Here is an 18,899-nt window from a genome sequence, read left to right as displayed (position 1 = left end):
GGATTTGGAGCTTAGAGGACTTGAGTTCTGGCACCTTTCTTCTGCTGACTGTGACTTTAGATTTCTTAAGACTTGGATTTCATTCCCTGCAAGCGGTGGAGGTTATGATAATGGCAGTATGATTGGTTTGGTGAGGAGAGGAAACTATTCCATATGACAGTATTTCATTAACAACAGTAGCCATGTGTGTTAGATAGACCGTGAGTGCACCAGCATGTCCAGTGTGAATGTCGGAAGTCATTTTCTGTGGGTGAGTGTTGAGGTGAATGCTCAAGAGGAGTTGGGGAAGGCTAGCATTGATCTGAACCTCTTTCCTTTTTTGTTCTCTCTTTACCTGTAGAGAGTACAGACCACAGTGTGGGTGTTGACTCAGTTTCTGGCCCAAACTCCTTTTCCTTGGTTTTTCCCCCTCCTACTTTGGGCTCGCCTCCAGTTTGCTACAAAGTGCTGTTTGTTGTAAGGGTGAAGCAGGCGGGTCTCCGGCAGCGACACTGTGGCTGCAGGCAGTTACTGTAGTTCAAAGCAAAAGCCAAGCTGGAGTAGGAGGGGCACTGACACAGAGCTTGTTCCATTGAATTTTGTATATTGATTTTTTGAAGGAAAGAAAGGGGAATAAGAAATGACTTTTGAATAGAAATATTATGAAAGGCCCTTCGTAACAGAACAAAACTGGGTGAAAGAGAAAGGGCTTTAAGAAACACTGCTCATTACTTTGAAAGCTAATGCTCCTCTCTCCCTCTCTCTAGTGAAAGCAAGTGGTTTTTGAACACTTACTATGTCTACAATGTATTTGAGTAGGATAGCAAACAAAAATTAATAATAATGACAACCATTATGGTGCATGTTAGGTGTTCTGCATTGGGCCAATCACTTGTATTGTGTCCTCACAATTATGAAGGTATCATTTTTTTGGTCCCATTTCAAAGATTATAAAATTGAGGCTCAATATATTCTAATAACCTCCCAAGGATTACAGTGCTAAGTAACTGGAAGAACTAGACTTTAAACCAGGGTCTGTCTCTCATCCACAGTATGAAAGAGGAATGAGTTATACTGCTGCTTTCAGGGGGAGACTAGTGTGAACATAGCTTAGCATAATTCAGAGCAGTGGCCCTGGCTGGTGGCTTAGTGAATAGAGTGCCAGCCTGCCATGTGGGTGTCCTGGGTTCAATTCCTGGCCAGGGCACACAAGAGGAGTGACCATCTGCTTCTCTCCCTGGCCAGGGAGAGTGACCATCTGCTTTTCTTCCTCTCCCCTCTCCCCTCTCCCCTCTCCCCCACCCAGTGTCTCAGTTGGTTTGAGTGTGGCCCAGAGTGCTGAGAGGATAGCTCATTGGTCTCGGTGCATCAGCTTCAAGCTCTAAAAATAGCTCATTACTCAAGCATTAGCCCCAGACAGTGTTGCCTGGTGGATCTCGGTTGGGGTGTATGTGGGAGTCTGTATCTATACCTCCCCTCTTCTTTACCAAAAAAAGAATATTCAGAGCAGCATGCAGTGTGTGCTGTAATTTCTGTGTGAGATACCATATTTTTCGCTCCATAAGATGCAGTTTTTTTGCCCCCAAAAGTGGAAGGGAAAATGCCCGTGCATCTTATGGAACAAAAATATGGTATTTTATTAAATATTTTAATATTTAATAAATATTAAATATTATTATATTACACCATTTGGTTCAGAAACCCTATTTTCCTTCTTAAAACCCTAGGTGTGTCTTATGGTCAGGTGTGTCTTATGGAGCAAAAAATACAGTAAATTTTTGGACATTTGCTGAAAGGAAGGAGAAACCAATTTTGGCTGGAAAGTTCAGAAGCGTTCACAGAGAAAAATAACTTGAGTAGGGCCTTGAAGGATGACAAAGATGGTGGCCGGTAGGGAAAGGTGAGAGAGAGAAGGAAGGGAACATTGGGGCAGGAAAATATATAGACTTAAAAGATATGTTTGGGGAACCGTGTTTTGACAGAGTAAGGGATGTGGGAGGGGAGGAGGGCAAAAGATGTAGTTTGGGACAGATTACAGAGGGCCTGGAGTGTCCTGCTGACTTCATTCCACTGCCTTTGAAGGTTATCCTATTGAAGATTCTTGGGAAGGGAAAGCATTCACCCTCGTCTCTGACTTCAGTTGTCGTGGTGGTAGTAAAGAAAGGAGAGAATGTCTGTAGTGGAGATTCCTTTAGTGAGCTGCATCTTTAGGGTTGCCTGGGGGGTCTTAAATGTAGAGAATCTGGGAACACCTCCCCCCCAGTGATTTCAGTGATGGAGAACTGGGGTGGGGTCTGAGAAACTTTTTAAAAGGCCCTGCAGGTAATTCTGAGCACAGTCAGATGAAGGCATAGTTCCTTTAGGCATTAGGACATTGGGGCAAAGAATATGGATTTAGTCTAATTTGGGTTTGTCCTTGTGTGAATGATTTTAAACCATGTGAGGGAGCCACTAATCAAACCTTGGGGGAGCTCTTCTCTGTAGGTTTTTTGGGTGTTTTTTTAAAATTCTCTATGAATTTTAATAATGATCTCAGTGCATTGTCATTTTCTCATAATTTCTTCCATTCATAATCTAGAATGTAGTATGGATCTAGTTTTTTATGCCTTTGTGCTAAATTTCCCTTTTTTGTTTATTTAGAAAGAATATGTTAGGATTCCCCTGGTGACTGTCACTTTATTGATAGTCTTTCTTAGAGCTGGAGCTCTAGAGTCACTGCTTGTGGCATGGTGGCTACAGAGCTCAACAGTGCAGTTCTGCATTCTGTTTGGAGTTGCATGAAATGATGCTCACTTGTTCTATTCCTGGGACCCAGCCTGAGTTTGGACCATTTCTTGAGTGCTCAATCGAGTACTAACTTTATAAGTATATATAATTTTTGCTGAGAAGGCAAACTTCTACCAAGGGAGAAGTGATTTCTCAACATTAAAGAAATTAGAAAATAAAATTTATGCTTTAAAAAATGACCTCAGGCCAAGCTTTAGCTCGCCTCCCTCTGCCTTTTCCGCTGTTCTTGATCCTGCTATGTGTTCGCAAACCATTCTCATGATCTTCTGCTTGTGTGGCACACTTGTAGTAGGGCCAGATTATACACACACCATTGGCTTTTTCGTTTGACCTCTAAATTCAGCCTTTGAGCCCCTTCATTTCTTTTGAGTTTTACTAACAAAGTTTTTTTGTTGAAAGAAATATTATTTCCCATGGAACTTTACTGATGGTGTGTGGATTAATATAGGATCATACTTTTTGAAGTTCAGACCAAAGGTCCTAAAGTTTTAAACATATCCAGTGTGCTGTTCCTTCCTTTACTTAGGTTAGTCTTGGCATCTCAGGGTTAGAGGCGGTTACTACCCATTGGGCATCCTAGCCCCTCCCTGAAAATTAAAGGGAGCACAAAAATGAAACCGAACTTGTTTTTCCTCACCTCTGTTAATTGAGGTCCTTTGGCTCCCTCATTTGCCCTTTTCACACTTCCCAAGTTAATGGTTTTTGCAAATTTGATTATAACAGTGTGAATAATTTCTAAGTTACTTTTGAAAACAGATTGAATACTGTTCTTTGTGGTTCTTTTCTTCACATACTAGAAGATATATATCCAATGTTTTTCTTTTGAGCCTGCTTTACTCCTGGGTGGTTCTTGTAGCCACATAAGTTTCAGTTGATTTAACAATGCTGACTTCATGGGAAACTGTATCAAATGCTTCACCAAAATCAAAGTACATGGGGTTCATTGCCTTCCCTGTCCTTACTAATTCAGTTGTGTTGTAGGCAGACAGTCCTGGAGTCTTGTAGTCCAGGATTCTGGTCAAGGTGAGGAAGCAGCCCTCTGTCTTGGCTTTTCCATTTGGCAAATATAATTTACTTTCTTTTCAATATTCATTTATTAAGCAACATGTAGCAGACTCTGCATCCCTGACTCCCTGCCACCAGTGGTTACAGTCTTGTTGCAAAAAGGAAAGCCTCTGAGCCCTCTGCCTTATCCATGGGCCTGTTTCCCAGGAGCTTTCATGCTGGAGAAAGCAAGGCCAATCCAGTTGTGCCCTAGTGGTAGTAAAATGGTTAAAGTTGGGCCAGGCTGCCCAAGTTTGTATATTTGCTTACATTGTTAATTTAGGTAAATGACTTGATATCTTTGTGTCTTTTTTCTGGTCTGTAATGTGGAAGTAATGGTAATATCTCCTCGTATGGTATCATCAGGAATAATTGAATCAATACACGTAAAGTGGTTAAAGTTTGTTTCACTAGGTTTAGTTTAAAAATTGATATGATTACTAGAATTAGTGGAGTGATCACATTGTAAGGGATAATATATTGTATAACTGAAACTGATATAACCAGAAGATTGTATACCAACTATACTTCAAAATAAATTAAAAAAATAAAGAATTGATGAATAATCTTTCAAAAGTTTAAAATAACATTTTTGGATTTTCCCAGGCATTTTGTTCCTCTTTTATGCTGTCTGCCTTAGCATTTCACTGCAGGTAAATGAAAAATCAGATTATCCAACTTTGCAACCTTAAGTTATTCATAAATTGCTTTCTTTATTAAGATCCCATTATAGTAGATAATTGAGAATTGATATATTCAATGACAGTGTTGACCTGGAATGCTGAAGTCACCAGTTTGAAACCTCCAGCTTGCCCAGCACATACAAGAAGCAACAACTACCAGTTGATGCTTCCCACTCTCCCCTGCCCACACTTTCTCTCCTCCCTAAACATCAATAAATATAATCTTAAAAAAAAAGAAAAGATTTTGTCCTTCACAGTTTGATTGACCAGTGTATCTTACTTATTTTATAAAATAATATTCAACTGCAGCCCAAGAGCATGCTTAACCTAATTTATATCAACATAATTGCTAGAGCTTAACATCAATTGGTCTGTTATAAAATACGTTTCTAATTTATACTTTACAAAAAATTGGCAAAGTGATGAAATAACATGATGTAGTTGAAAGAGTGTTGCAAGTTGTGTTTTAAAAGTGAGATTCTTCTGAGGAAAAGATGGGCAGCACAGAATTATACATCCACAGCCAAAATGCACCCACTTATTTCTCTTCAATTAAAAGGAGGAAGAACAGACCCAGAGTGAGTTTTAGTTCTTTTACCTACTGACTTGAATAAAACGACAACATCTGTGAGCTCTGCTGCTGCTTTTAACTCCCCGCAAGATAGTGCTGAGAATTCAGTGAGGCAGGGCATGTGAGGGTCCTGTGTAAATGTTACTAGTTCTGTGCAGCATGGGTGAGTGTGTGCGTGTTTGGAGGCTAAGGACACTGAGGCGCTGAGCTGAGAGACGTACGTACTCAGGCCTGGAGCCACCCTGGCCCTTCGTTTCTACCTTGTAGCTTCCAGGTCCTGCCCAGGGGTGCTCTAAATAGTGCTTTTCTTCTCAACTTGCTCAAATCCAAGAAACTCTGTCCCTAGAAAGGAGCTAACACCATCTTACAGGCAGATTTTTATAATAAGATGATTTGCTACATTTTTGCTGTGTAAAAATGACACTCTGGCTCTTTGAAGATGATTAATAACCTTCTGTGGGCACATGCCAGTCAGGCCAGCCAGTTGGCTCTGCCAACATCTTTCTTGAAAGCCATGGCCCAGGTTTTGCAGAGGCCAGGAGGTGAATGTGAGTGTGAGAGACCTCCTTCACAGAATAGCCTGTTGCAGGAGCTACTTTGGAAGTGAAGACAGGGACAGGGACACTGATGTGAAGGCTTCTAGTACAGAGAGGCAATTGCTTAAGTCACCACTTGTCATTTTACATATTTGTTTATAAAATCCAGCTATAATAATGACCAGGAACCCTCACACACAGAGATCTTGTGGTAAACATTTTTAACCATTAAAGGCACGTCTTTCTACAATGAAGAAAGATAAGTAGTATCATTTCCGTTATGAGTTTTTCATCTCTTCTGCCACACCTGTTAGTCCTCAGGAAAGCTAACTCTTGTCACTTAATTTGTAGCTTCTAAAATTGGTTTCACAGCATTGCTGACTTCATCCATGGACTTGTGTGATACTTAAGGAATGGAGATTTTCAAAATGAACCTCCAGAATGTTCCAAAATCAGTTTTATCTTTTGTGGTATCATTTGTGCTTATCTGGAAGCATATTTTTTCTTTTCTTACGATGTTGTGAGTTTAATATGTTTTATTTTTCTACTCAGTAGTGGTAAGGAAGAAACACTTCTCCATGAAATACAGAAGGGTTAGGAAAATAGATAAGCCACGGGAGGGTACAGTACAAGGCTTGGGCTCTGTGGTTGTGAGGGAACCTGTCAAAAACTGATAGAATCTTAGGAGTGATGTGTTACCCTAACTACAAAGTCTGGGATTCATACAGGCTAATTCAAGGATGTTTCCTTTGCTTTCTCAACCATCTCACTTGTCTTCAGAGGTTTTCCTTCTAGGCTTTTGGAATTATAATGCACAACAGAAATGAAGGCAGGCATACCAAAAGGTATTTAAAAATAGAGTTGCATTTTTGAAAGCATGGTAATTATTGACAGCATTTATTAAATGAGAGAGAAGTGAGAGAAGTTTTGAGCTGAATGTCCTTGTTCTTGTGGGAAAGAAATGACAGTGCTTTGGGAAGAAGCATTAAATGTTTGAAAGGAGAAGAGTTGAAAGGTTTAGGGTAAACAGGGAAGTATGCAAAGGACAAAGGTGGCAGCAGAGGCAGAACTGGACCCTAAAAGGATGCTGAGAACCCTCAGAAGTGTTTAGTAATAAGCCCTCATTAGCTGGAATGTCTGAAGGATGGGGGTTTTCATTTCTGCTCTCGCACAGCACCTGCCATCACACTTGAGGGCCCTGCCTTCACCCCACAACTGCCCTTGCCTTTCAGCTGCATGCCCTACAACTTCAGGGCCTGTGCCACTGAGTGTGAGGTGATGGGGAAGGGCACGTGAGATGCAGTTCATCTGGAGACAAAACAAAAGCTTTCTCCCTCACTTTCTCTGCAAGTGTCCGGGCTCTCGCTGTTGCCAAGATTCTTAATCATTTTCTAATATGGGCTTTGGTTTTGTGGCTTAACAGAGGGTAATAGCAGCGTGCTACTGACAGGTGCATGGTAAACAGTGCTAAAGTAGAAGGAAATGGAAAATGAGGGCATTGCCACTCTTTCAGTAAAAGTTGAGGCCATGCATGTCTTTATTTTTTTTTATTTTTTGCCTTCTTCTTAAAAAGGCCCAGTTAAAGAAAAAGAATTCAAGAAACAAATGTTAGCTGATTAGGTTCTACTTTGAACAGACTTTGTACCTTGGCATATGAGTAGCTATCCTAGAACCTTTTGAACTTTTGTCACCAAGTAATTCTGAAAAGGCTGACAGAGCCAGTAGTAAGTAGTAGATACGGGAAAGAGAACAGTGTTCTCTGCTTGAGTAATCAAGGTGCATAGTATTCATGGAGGTTGGGAAGGAACTGAGCTCCTACAGAATGGTAGCATGTAAATTGCAGGATCATTTGGAGAGGAAGGAATGGATCACAGATGGTCAGTGGGCTTGATTTTTCTCCCAGAATTCACTGTTGTTTTGATAACTAGCAGTGTAGAGGAAATGGCCCAGATTTTATACTTAGGAAAGACCTGTTATTCAACTCTCCATTTGACCACTTTGTAACTGAGACTTTGGGGCAATTACTGAACTTCTCTGACCCTGTTTTCTCAGTTGGGAATATGAGAATAGGATGCTTTTGCAGATCTATTGGGAAATGTTTGGACCAAGAGGATATTAAAATAAGATGGTGTCTAGCACTGAGTAGGAGCTTTATGTCCATCAGTTTCTTTCTACTTCAATCACAATTTAACTTTTATGTAGAAAATCATCTTTTCTATTCTGTTCTCCACATTGTTTTGAGACATGAATAACTTATTTAAGTCATCAGCATGATAATAAAAGGAGTTGTTTGTTAGAGACTCCCCGTGCATGCCTTGTAACCTGCTAAGATTTGTATGCAAGGACAGACACGGGGTATAGCTGAAGCCCTCCACACCTGGAAGCCCAGAACCTAGGCCCTGAACACAGACACACACTACCTAGAGCTGGCACACTCTGCACGTGGCAGGTTCTTAAACCATCTGTTTACTATTTTTTAAACACTACCCTGAAGTTCACCTAAGTCAGAGGTTAACAAAATGAACATAAACCCAGAACTTTGGAACTGCTGAGTGATTCATGCAGAGAAACACTTGTTTGCTGAAAGAATGCACTCCATGATTGTCTTTGTGTGAAATTGGTATATGTAAGTGTTAGGGGATTGTGAGGGTGAGGATCCGGGTAGAGAAAGACCCTAGGAACCCGGATTACGTTTATTTTCCTTCCAGTTCCTGGCAGCTATGTGCACACACTCTTTTGAGTTAGCCAGGCGCAAGACAAGTAATTTCCCATCCTGAAGCCCTTAAGGCTGAGGGGCTGGAGTGGGGATACTGGGATGTGGCTGTTAACTTTAAAATTTTGCATAAACCCAGCCTCCACTCCCCCGCAAAGGCTCAGTCTTGTCTTGACACCTTCTCCAAAGCGATTTCTTTTTTCAAGGGCGGGGGTGGGGAGGAGAAGTAAGGAGGAAAACGGAGGCAGACTGCACTCTGGGCACTGGGAGGAAACGTGTAATGGACTGACTAGGTACTTGCGGGGAGGGGAGACTCAGCAGGCGCTGGAAACGGAAGGGCTGCGTGCACGCCGGGCTGGTGGCCGCCGCCGGCAGGGGGAGGCCGGGCCGGGGAGCAGCTGGCGGGTCGCTGGTGTGGCGGGGCCAAGCGCCCGCTGCCCACCAGGGCCAGGAGGGCGGCGGTCATGCAGCCCGCAGCCCCCTTGGCCTCCCTCCCCACCGGCCCGCGCCCCTCCCTCCACGCTGCCAACACTGGGTCTCTCGCTCTTTCGCTCCCCTGTGTTTTCAAACAGGAAGTGCACGGCTGTCTGTAACGTGCTGCCGGGTCCCAGGATGGAGGAGTGAAGTCTCCGTGCCGCCGCGGGTTCTAGCCTGCGGAGCCCACCGGAAGCCGAGTCCCCAGAGAGCACCCTGAGGGAGCAGGGTGGCCGCCTGGTCCAGGTGCGTGGGGCCGGGTTGGGAGCCCCCGGGCAGGGCGCTGGGCTGTCACTGGCCGCCGCCCCAGGCGCCGCTCAGCCGGATCTCCAGCTCCGGCTGCAGCCTGACTTGCCTGCATATTCTTGGTTGCGCCCCACGTACTGCTTTCTCCCCCAAGGGCTTCTGCCAAACTCCGTCACAACGTCTGCTGGGTGCTGAATCGGGCGGGATCTACCCCAGCTTTCCAGACTGGGCAGCCTGTCCAGGAGTCCCAGCTGTCCTCTCCTCCTCTAGCTGCTGCTGCTGCTGCTGCTGCTGCTGCTGCTGCTGCCGCCGCCGCCTGAAGCAGTGGCTCTTTGTTCCTCACTCGCTGGCCTGGGCTCATCTACATAAATGTCCGGGGAGGCTTGGGTGTTGTTAAGAGTGGTGCAGTGTGAGAGGTGGGGGTTCTAGGAAGGGAAGGAGGATGAGCTGGAGGTGAAGTGGAAGGTGGGAGGAAGAGCAGGAGTCTTGGCTTCCGGGCTCAGATATCCCAGCTCTTCAGCCACAAACAGAAGTCCCCCTCTTTGCTTTCTGTTTTTGAGAGAGCATGGACATCAGGAACTGAGGGAATTAGTGATGCAGACATGCACCAAAAAAAAAAAAAGGTAGTGACCAGAAAGGAGGGGCAGCTAGTTCTGAGGTGTTTAGTCTGGTGTCTGGCTTCTTAACTCCAGGTGTGGTTCCTTAGCCAGGCTCCTTTGCTGAGACAGAGGGTACTTTTAAAGGTAGGAGCCAGACATCTTGATTCGTTACATTCCATTTTTCATCAGAGTAACATTGAGAATGACTTTTTCTGAAATTCACCAGGTGGAGTCTAATTTCCCATCCACAGCTTGCTCCATGTCAGGTGTTCATAGGTGGAAAACAAAATGCTAGAGGAAGAGGTTGGTTTTATACACAGACTTTCTCTTCTTCATTTCCCTGGCAGGTCCTGTGGACTAAGTCCAAGTGACTTCCCCTGCAGTGAAAGCCCACATGTTTCTCCCCCTGTATTTATTTACCTGGTGAAACTCTCTGTGGAGGGATACCCAAGGACGTGGGAGAAGCATCAGTTTGATGATATTGGATGGCCTCAAATTAAGTGTTTGAACAATGTTAAAGCAAGTAGCATCTTCTTACTCTGCTTTGGAGGAAGGGACATGAACAGGTGACTAGTGGCAAGGAAAGTGAGGTTCTAAGGGGCTCTGTCTGCTGCAGGGAGGGAAGTGCATGATGACAGTACTATATGCACTTAGCTCCTTCAGCACATTGGGCAGCCAGGCTTCCTCAGGAAACCAGGTTATCTGTGCTATATAAATTCGTTATGTTGAATGCTGACTGTACCCTTCTCACTTGAAGTTTTTATATAAAATATATTTACGAAATAATTAATTTTTTGCTTTAAAAAGAAAATCTTTAGTCAAGTAGCCTGGTCAATTTGTACTGCCCCCTCCCTTCCTTTTCTTATTTTCTATCAGCACTATGGAGGTAATTTGAATGATAAGATCCAATTATTCCAGTACTCCTTCAGGACTTTAATTTCTTTTAAAGTGCAGCTGCTTTGAGCATTTGTGATAATATCAATAATTGGCATAATTTTGTTAGCAGTAAGTAGCCAAGATATATTATAAGAACAAAGCAATTTCATCTTTTTCTAGATACATAGATGTGGGTTTCTTACATTTGAATTTAATTATAAACTGTCTATGTTTATGCCTCTTTTTTGGCCAAATACATTATGAGGTGAAAAGTGAAAATAAACCATTAAGAAAGACCCTTGACAGACCTGTACAACCATAGTGTTTTGCCTCCATTTGATACCCAGGTATGCACCTGGCATTCTGATTTACTCATTTTTTCGAGGACTTGCTTCAGAATCTGTCACTCTGCTTTGAGATTAAATAGAACTGCCTTTGTGACCCTTCAAACCTGTCCTCTATTTAGGAACAGGATTTACTCCTACTCTAGCAGATTTTATAATAGCTAAATAATAACTCAGGAATAATAACTAGTCTTCAGATTCTCATTTTGTGTTTACAGAGCACAATTTCTGTAGCTCATTTATGATGAGTTACTCCTCTTTGGCTGCCAAACTTCTAGTAGTGTATTTTAATTTACAGATGTCTTATGCAGGCTTTAGTGAACAATATCTTTGTGAAGGGTCAGATTACCAGATTTTAACTTTTTATAATTAAAAAAACCACTTCTGGTTTCTCCATAGTACAATTTACATCCCAGAAAAAAAATAATAAATTAATATATGATGTATATGATGCTCCCCACACCTGCCTACCATACATACATACCATTCTACCACTGTACATAGCTACCCAACTCCTCCACTGAGTTCAGGATACGCCACAGAAAAGCCAGTATTACAGAAAGACATGGGCAAACCCATGTACACTTTGAATTATGTAGTAAATATTTTTGTAATATTCCTCCTATGAATAGAAGTTTATTTTTTCTTATCTTTGCAATACTTAAAGTTGAGGCTTTTTTTATGTAGGGGTTTATGTTGTATGGAGAATATAAATTCAAGTTTGGGGTACATTCTCACTGGGCAAGAAAATGCTGGATAGAACATTTATTTTCTCTTCAATAGTTGGGGTATCTGTAGTGACCTATAACTTATCCTCTATGTAATTGTGTTAAAGCATCAGAGAAGAAAGAGAAAGTAGAGGGAAAGAGATATTGAGTGATCTTTCTGCTGTAACTGAGGAATGAAATGTATTTTTCTTTTTTTTTTTTTTTTAAAGTTAGTTCCTTTTTTTTTTACTTTATTTATTTATTTTTAGAGAGGAGAGAGACAGAGAGGGAGAGAGAGGAGAGAGAGACAGAGAGAGAGAAGGGGGGAGGAGCTGGAAGCATCAACTCCCATATGTGCCTTGACCAGGCAAGCCCAGGGTTTTGAACCGGCGACCTCAGCATTTCCAGGTCGACGCTTTATCCACTGCGCCACCACAGGTCAGGCAGTATTTTTCTTAATACACAATGCATTGCCATTTCTGATTTGGACAGTTGCAGTAGCTTGTGAACTAAATGAAAGGGTAACTAACTTTGATGTTAAATGCCAAGGAAAAGTTTATGGCCAAGAGAGGACCGGAAGTGGAGATAAATGCGTGTTAGGATTTTCATTTTTTTTAAAATTCTTTTTCCTTCATGTCTCTTTCCTTTAGATAGAAATTGTAAACATTAAAGTAGTGGTTCTCAACCATTACAGAAATCAGGAAACACTTATTTAATACTTAGGTACTTCAAAGATTTTGACTTGTTTAGCATTTTCTTATTTCTGATGATTGCTGATATTTAATGACAAAGTGACTGTTTAATTTCAACTGAAGATATATTGTAAATGGTCACCACAGCATTTTCCTGCATTTGAAAATAGTAGTACATGTATGTGTGAGCTGAATGTGTATAGATCTCTGCCAGGACCCTCCAGTCCTCAGGTTGGAAGTCAGGACCAAAGTGAAACAACTGCTCCAGGCTGAAAATACTGAAGCAGTGATGTAAAATGTAAAATGTGTGGTGTCTTAGCCTTCTTCGGGTTGTAAAGATTCCAAGGTGAAATTTTTCCTCTTTGTTGTACATTAAAGACATGATGTGTAAAGTCCAGACTTTGAATCTGCTCTGGATTCCGGGTTAATTGTTTTTCATGGTCAGCTTGGAGGTCTTGCTGTTGCTCAGTCATGGATAACTGCATTTCTTCTAAGAGCATGTTTCCTATAGTGCTCTGGGAGTATCCTTTCCTTCTGCTTGTAGAGTCAGGACTTGACACCATTTGCAGAGTCATCACTGTCACAACTACCACCAGTAGCAGCCTCATATTAATTTCCCAAAAGCTAAAAGAGGCTTTCCAACCATAAATATATGGAAGGAAAGAGATTATTTATCCCTGCTCTGTAGTGGAAGAAACTGACATGTAAGTTCATATTGAATCTGTGTCTGGTTTTTGTGCCTGTGGCATGGGTGTTCTGTTTAGGATAGTGTAGGCAAGGCACTAGAATCTGTTAGGGCTAGTGAAGGATATTCTTTTTCTAGTTAAAAAGAAATCATTTCCTATTCAGTGAACACCCTACATGTGCTACACAAATTACATGGATTGTCGCTGATCCTTCTGGTGTTGTGCAAGGAAGGTCTTATCCCTGTTTTATAGATGATAAACTAAGGCCAGCAGAGGTTGTAACTCTTTTTTTTCTTTTTTATGGTTGTCTTTCCTTTTAATTTATATTAATTAAAAATTAATATTAAAAGATTTATTATTATTATTATTTTTTGTATTTTTCTGAAGCTGGAAACGGGGAGAGACAGTCAGACAGACTCCCGCATGCGCCCGACTGGGATCCACCAGGCACGCCCACCAGGGGCAACGCTCTGCCCCTCCGGGGGTGCTGCGACCAGAGCCACTCCAGCGCCTGGGGCAGAGGCCAAGGACCCAGCGCCCGGGCCATCCTTGCTCCAATGGAGCCTCGGCTGCGGGAGGGGAAGAGAGAGACAGGGAGGAAGGAGGGGGGGGGGTGGAGAAGCAAATGGGCGCTTCTCCTATGTGCCCTGGCCGGGAATCGAACCCGGGTCCCCCTGCACGCCAGGCCGATGCTCTACCACTGAGCCAACCGGCCAGGGCCAATATTAAAAGATTTTTTAAATTACAGTTGACATACAACATTATATTAGTTTCTGGTGTGCAACAAGTGATGAGACATTTATATGACTTACAAAGCGACCACCCCTGGAAGGAGATTGTAACTGTTCCAGGTTGCATGGACTCAGATTCCTGTTTATCAGTCTCTACACTAAGACATTCCCCTCATTACTCCAGCTCTCTCTCTGTCCCTACCTCAGCTATAAAGGGAAATGATAACGTTTTGTTTAGTCGTACCTACACGTTCAGCAAAGGTTCAATTAGAACCGTAGAGAAGATGCAGACTTTAGGAATAGAGACATATAGTCAGCCTTTTTATAAATATTTTTGGCTTTCATACAGTATGTATTTTTTTTTCTTAAGGAGCCTACGTATATTAAATCGATTGGTCCAAAGCAATATTGCGGACTCTTAAGAGATAAGCCTACTAATTTTATTAGGAACTGTGCAGATTGTAGTCAGGCTTGTGTCTCTATAAAAACACTGCATGATGATTCCTTTTTTTTTTACACATTTTCTGATTTTAGCTAAGTTGATAGATGTTAATTGTACCTCATACTTTAATTTTGCCTTTTTTTTATTACAGTTAAGGTTGAGCATCTCTTCATTTACTTAATTTTCTTTTTCTATGAATTGGGTCACCTGTCTTTTCCTGTAAGAAATTTCTTAAAAGAATTCTTGTGGAGTTGTTTGTATATTCTAGAAATTAATCTCTTGTTAGCTTTAGATGTCATGGATGTTTTTTCCTAGTATGTCACTGAACTGATAAATTTGGTACATTTCATTAACAACAACAAATCTTGAATTTTAATGTAGTTGAACCCACTAATTTTAATATTATGCCCAGTGCATTTTGAGTTATTTAAGAAATCCTTTTCTCTTCTGGGCTCACAATGCAGTCGCCTCACTTCATTAGCTTTATGGGTTTGCTCTTATTTGGGTTTTTAAAACTATTTGGAATTTAAAATGTGAGGTATAAAATCCATTTTTATTTTTAAGCAACTGGTCATCTTTGTGACTCAGTTTCCCCACCACTATTTAACAAATAATCCATTCTCAGATTTTTGGTGCAACCTCTAGCATATAAATGCACATTTAAATAGGTCTTTTTTTGAGACCTCTGGTTTGTACACATGGCATGTTTGTGTATTCCTGAGTCATTGATATACTTCTTAATCACTGTGGCTTTGAAATAGGTTTTCTCTTGTTATATGTACATTTATATTTTATTAGCATGGTTGATATAAATTTAAAAGTTCAAAGTATTTTAGATGAGTTTAGGTAGACTTCTTGCCCTTGTTTGCATCTGTGTTCACTCTTTAGATCTGCAAACACATTTTCTAGAAATGTGTTTATGTCTCTGAAACATTCTTTCATGTGTTTATTTAATAATATAATTTAATTTTAACATTCCTAGCATTACATTTTCTTCTCAGTTTTATTCTTTCTTTCTTTTCTTTGTTTTTTAAGTAAGTATGGCAGCCTTTCATACTTGGTGGTCTCTGTAGGCCAGTGGGAACTTCACTTCAAAGGCTTCTCTTTCTTCTTCCGACTCTGCATCAGTTCTATGCATGTGCTTATTGAGCTGGGATGTGCCTTCCTGGTACAGCTTTTAAATGAATGTTTTATGAGGTGCAATGCCGTAATACATGGCTGAATACTCTTGAAAGCCTGTTAATTATAGATGTCTCTTTATTAATGGGAAAACATTGCCAGTTTCAGCTTGGATTCTCCAAGTTTGCTCTTCTCCACTCTCCTCAGTTCACTGGGTCTCATTCCTCCTCCAGGTTCCAGTTGATGTCACACTGAATGCTCAGTCACCTTACTTGACAATCAGGAATTTATATCCCTATGCAGAATATAGTGTACTTTTCCCTTAGTTTATGAAATGGGATGAAACCATGTTGTACGTAAGTAACATGGCTATTATAAATAAATTTGAATTTATTGTGGGAGAGCAATTGTGGTCTCAAAATAGATATTGCATGACATGGTTTATCTAAAGCCAAAGATGTTACTCTTAGATATCAGTTCCAGAATTATATTGCTGATAGGCTGTATTTTTTTCCTTTTGTTTGCAGTTCTTAAGGTGCTCTATGGATGTAAGAGAGGGCTGTAATCTAACTACAAAATTCCCTAAGCTTGCACAAAGTTAGATAAAATTATAATGTAGATGTAGAACATTCTAGAGTCCAAAAGCTGTAGTATTTAGATAAGATCAATGTATTTAGATAAGATCAATGTCTTGGGCTGTTGAAATCCTATTGTGCATCGAATAAAATGTATTATACCCTAGTTTGAGTATAACAGCCCCGGCTACTGACCTGACTGAACTTACATACCCAAGAGAGGACTTGATTGGGGTTCCTCCGTGCTCACCTCTCAGCTGTCAGAGCCACCTGTGTTACCATCCTTGTCTCTTAATCAATTATTCTGATATAATTGACAGCCAAGCTACTTCATCTATTCAGCAGACATTTGCTGAGCTCTAAACTTAAATCCTAGTTCCCTTATCTCTCTTCCTACTATCTGCTGTGTACCAGTCATTGTGCTAAGTTCTGAAGATACAACGTGTATATGACACAGTGCCTGACCTCAGAAGATAGATACATAAATCATTTACTAGATTGTAGCGTGTGAGGCACTTTACAGCAATACAATGTGATAAATAGTAATGGAGAGTAGGGTACAAAGGAAGGAGTGATTTGTTTTCTTCTTAGTAAGGAACTAACACACAGGAGGGGATTTTGTTCTGAATATTGAAGGGATAAGATAGGATTATTTACCAGGCTGAATCGGGGCAGGGGCAGGGGCAGAAGAAACAGCCAGGTTCAGAGCCCAGAATTGCTCCATGTGTGAGGAACACGGAGTTAAATGACTGGAGCAGAGAGATCATGGAGCAGAAGGGAGAAGAGGCTGGTGGTGCCTCTTGGTGCAGATTCTTGCCCCAGCCTTGTCTAGGGCCATACATACTATTTCTGACAGTGGGGACTTCTTCTTGAGAGGATTGTGGAACCATCAAAGGTGAAATTAATGCTCAAGTTACTGTCTTAAGATAATATGAAAAGGAAGCAAAGAGAAATCCAGTGGCTATTAAAATAATTCAAGTAGAAATAATGAAGACTGGAACTAAGGTGATGGTGGCGAGAAAGAAGAGGAGAGGACGGACTTGAGAATTACTTAGGAGAAGAAATTTCTGATTTGATGGTAAGTGGGAGGGGAGGAGGAAGAAGATAGACTCTTGTTGTCTCTGATTGGGGAGATTCGCTGTGTGGAGTGCCATTAGTCAGTGTGAAAAATGTAAAAGAGGAGCAAGTTTGGGCAGAGAATAGTGGGTTCAGTTTGAAGTAAAGGTGGGTGACCTGTGTGGTATTCAGCTGAGAGGCCTAGGCCCCAGGAGAGAAGTCAGGACTGGAGATGTGTGTTGGAAAGTGACTAAAACTGGTGGTTGTAGCTGTGGATGTAGTTGATCCACCAGAGATGGCCAGAGGACCAAATTCTGAGCAGATGAAAGAAGAGGGGAGGCAATGAGGATCAGGGAAATCCACAAACAAAAATGACAGTAATACTGAGCACCAGGATGTTTTTCTTGTGTTTTCTTTTGTTTCCTTGTATTTTGGTTGAAAATACTGAAGTGACTAAAGGTAGAAGAAAGGATAACTAATGGAGTAAGGTTCCCGAAAAGATAAGGGAGCCAAGGCCTGGAGTGCAAGTGTGCTCAAAGGGGTTCTCTTGGGATAAAATAGGAATATTAGTTCTTTTTGGACAGGGAGGACACAGTAAAGATGTGTGTGATAGTAGAGTAGCATGCAAGTGGAGGCGAAGGAAGTTTACATCATTCTTGATGGCTTGTGTTTTCTGGGTAAAGTAGGAGCAGATTAAATCTGCTGAGAGTGAGGAGGCATAGAGAAGACATTTGAAAGTTAGTAACAATTGGAAAAAGGAGCTCACTGATTTAGGATGAGTAATGGTCATATGTCATTGAGGGCCCAGTTGGGGTTTTATCAGTGAGGATTAGGTACTGATGGTGGTTTTGTTTTGTTTCTGGTTGATAGAGTAATACCATAAATGACCTTTTAAAATAAAACACACAGGCTTTGCCTGAAATGTTAAGATGGTGATTTAAGGAAGCTTAAGGATGTGGGAGGAAGGATGGGAAAGTAGGCCAAAAGAAGAAATAAACTGAGCTTTAGGGAAATGAGTTCTAGTGTTAGTTATTCCATTAACAAATTATGGTCTCGGGGAAGTCAGCTAATGTCTCTGAGCCTCAGTTTCCCCATCTTTCAGTGGAAGAAGTTACATTTGATGTCTTCTCAAGCCTCTTGTGATGCTCAGAATTTCTTTGAGACTCGTACACCATTAGACAAAACTGAGGGCACAAGAAGAGTGGCTAGAGTCCTGTCATTTATCATTCAGGAGTTCACTGAGAGCAAGAGTAATGCCAGTGCCTTTGGGGAGTTGATAACATGAAACCAGGACAGCTGTCAGCTGACCATGCCCAAGTGTTTGTTACCAGGCTGCCCCTGCATGGGGAGAAAGGAGGCGGGTCGGGAAAGGGAGAACAGGAATGGGGAGTTTTTGGTGGGAGTTGTGCAAGGTGTAGACATGGCTTTGCTGGATGCTATGGCTGCCTGAGACATCAGCGGGTCATTCATAGAGGTGGAGGTGATGGTCTTTCCCTTTGTCATTTATGTTGTTTCTTTCCCTATACTATTGCATTTTATTTTCACTGGGTTTATCTCTCCCTCTTGGTTAAAAGTGTAGCCTAGCCTGACCTGTGGTGGCGCAGTGGATAAAGCGTCGACCTGGAAATGCTGAGGTCGCTGGTTCAAAACCCTGGGCTTGCCTGGTCAAGGCACATATGGGAGTTGATGCTTCCAGCTCCTCCCCCCTTCTCTCTCTCTCGGTCTCTCTCTCCTCTCTCTCTCCCTTTCTGTCTCTCTCTCTCCTCTCTAAAAAATGAATAAATAAAAAAAAAAAAAAAAAAAGTGTAGCCTAGTAGAAGAGAGTTCAATAGTTGGAGAAGGCTAAGCATATTTATGCATCTTACCTTCAGTTTTTCCTCCTTACCATCTTCTTCACTACACCTTAGTTTTTTCTTTGCTTGTAGAAATCAGAAACAGTTTGAAGCATTTCATCATTCTTTTCAGTTGGGTATGTGCTTCATTCTGAAGGAGGATCTCCTTCAGAAGAGTAAAATGTCTTTACTCTCCAAAGACATTTT

The 18,899-nt window shown here is 41.5% G+C and overlaps 1 protein-coding gene across 9 annotated transcripts in view; it reads left to right on the top strand.

Moving 5' to 3' along the window:
• LRRC8D (leucine rich repeat containing 8 VRAC subunit D) overlaps positions 1-18,899 on the top strand; it is a 126,140-nt gene that overhangs the window by 19,592 nt on the left and 87,649 nt on the right. For 5 of the 9 annotated variants that reach the window (XM_066376835.1, XM_066376829.1, XM_066376830.1 and 2 more), the window contains exon 2: positions 8,886-9,033. The exons of 2 other annotated variants lie outside the window; for them this stretch is intronic. The gene's annotated coding sequence lies outside the window, so the exon portion shown is untranslated. Of the gene's footprint in view, positions 1-8,392; positions 8,607-8,885; positions 9,034-16,412; positions 16,883-18,899 lie in introns of those variants that run through there. 2 more of the 9 variants (XM_066376833.1, XM_066376836.1) reach the window with 2 other exon arrangements.

Source organism: Saccopteryx leptura, chromosome 3 (assembly GCF_036850995.1).
Source record: "Saccopteryx leptura isolate mSacLep1 chromosome 3, mSacLep1_pri_phased_curated, whole genome shotgun sequence".
Lineage (NCBI taxonomy): Eukaryota > Metazoa > Chordata > Mammalia > Chiroptera > Emballonuridae > Saccopteryx > Saccopteryx leptura.
This window is presented reverse-complemented; position numbering and strand designations above follow the sequence as displayed.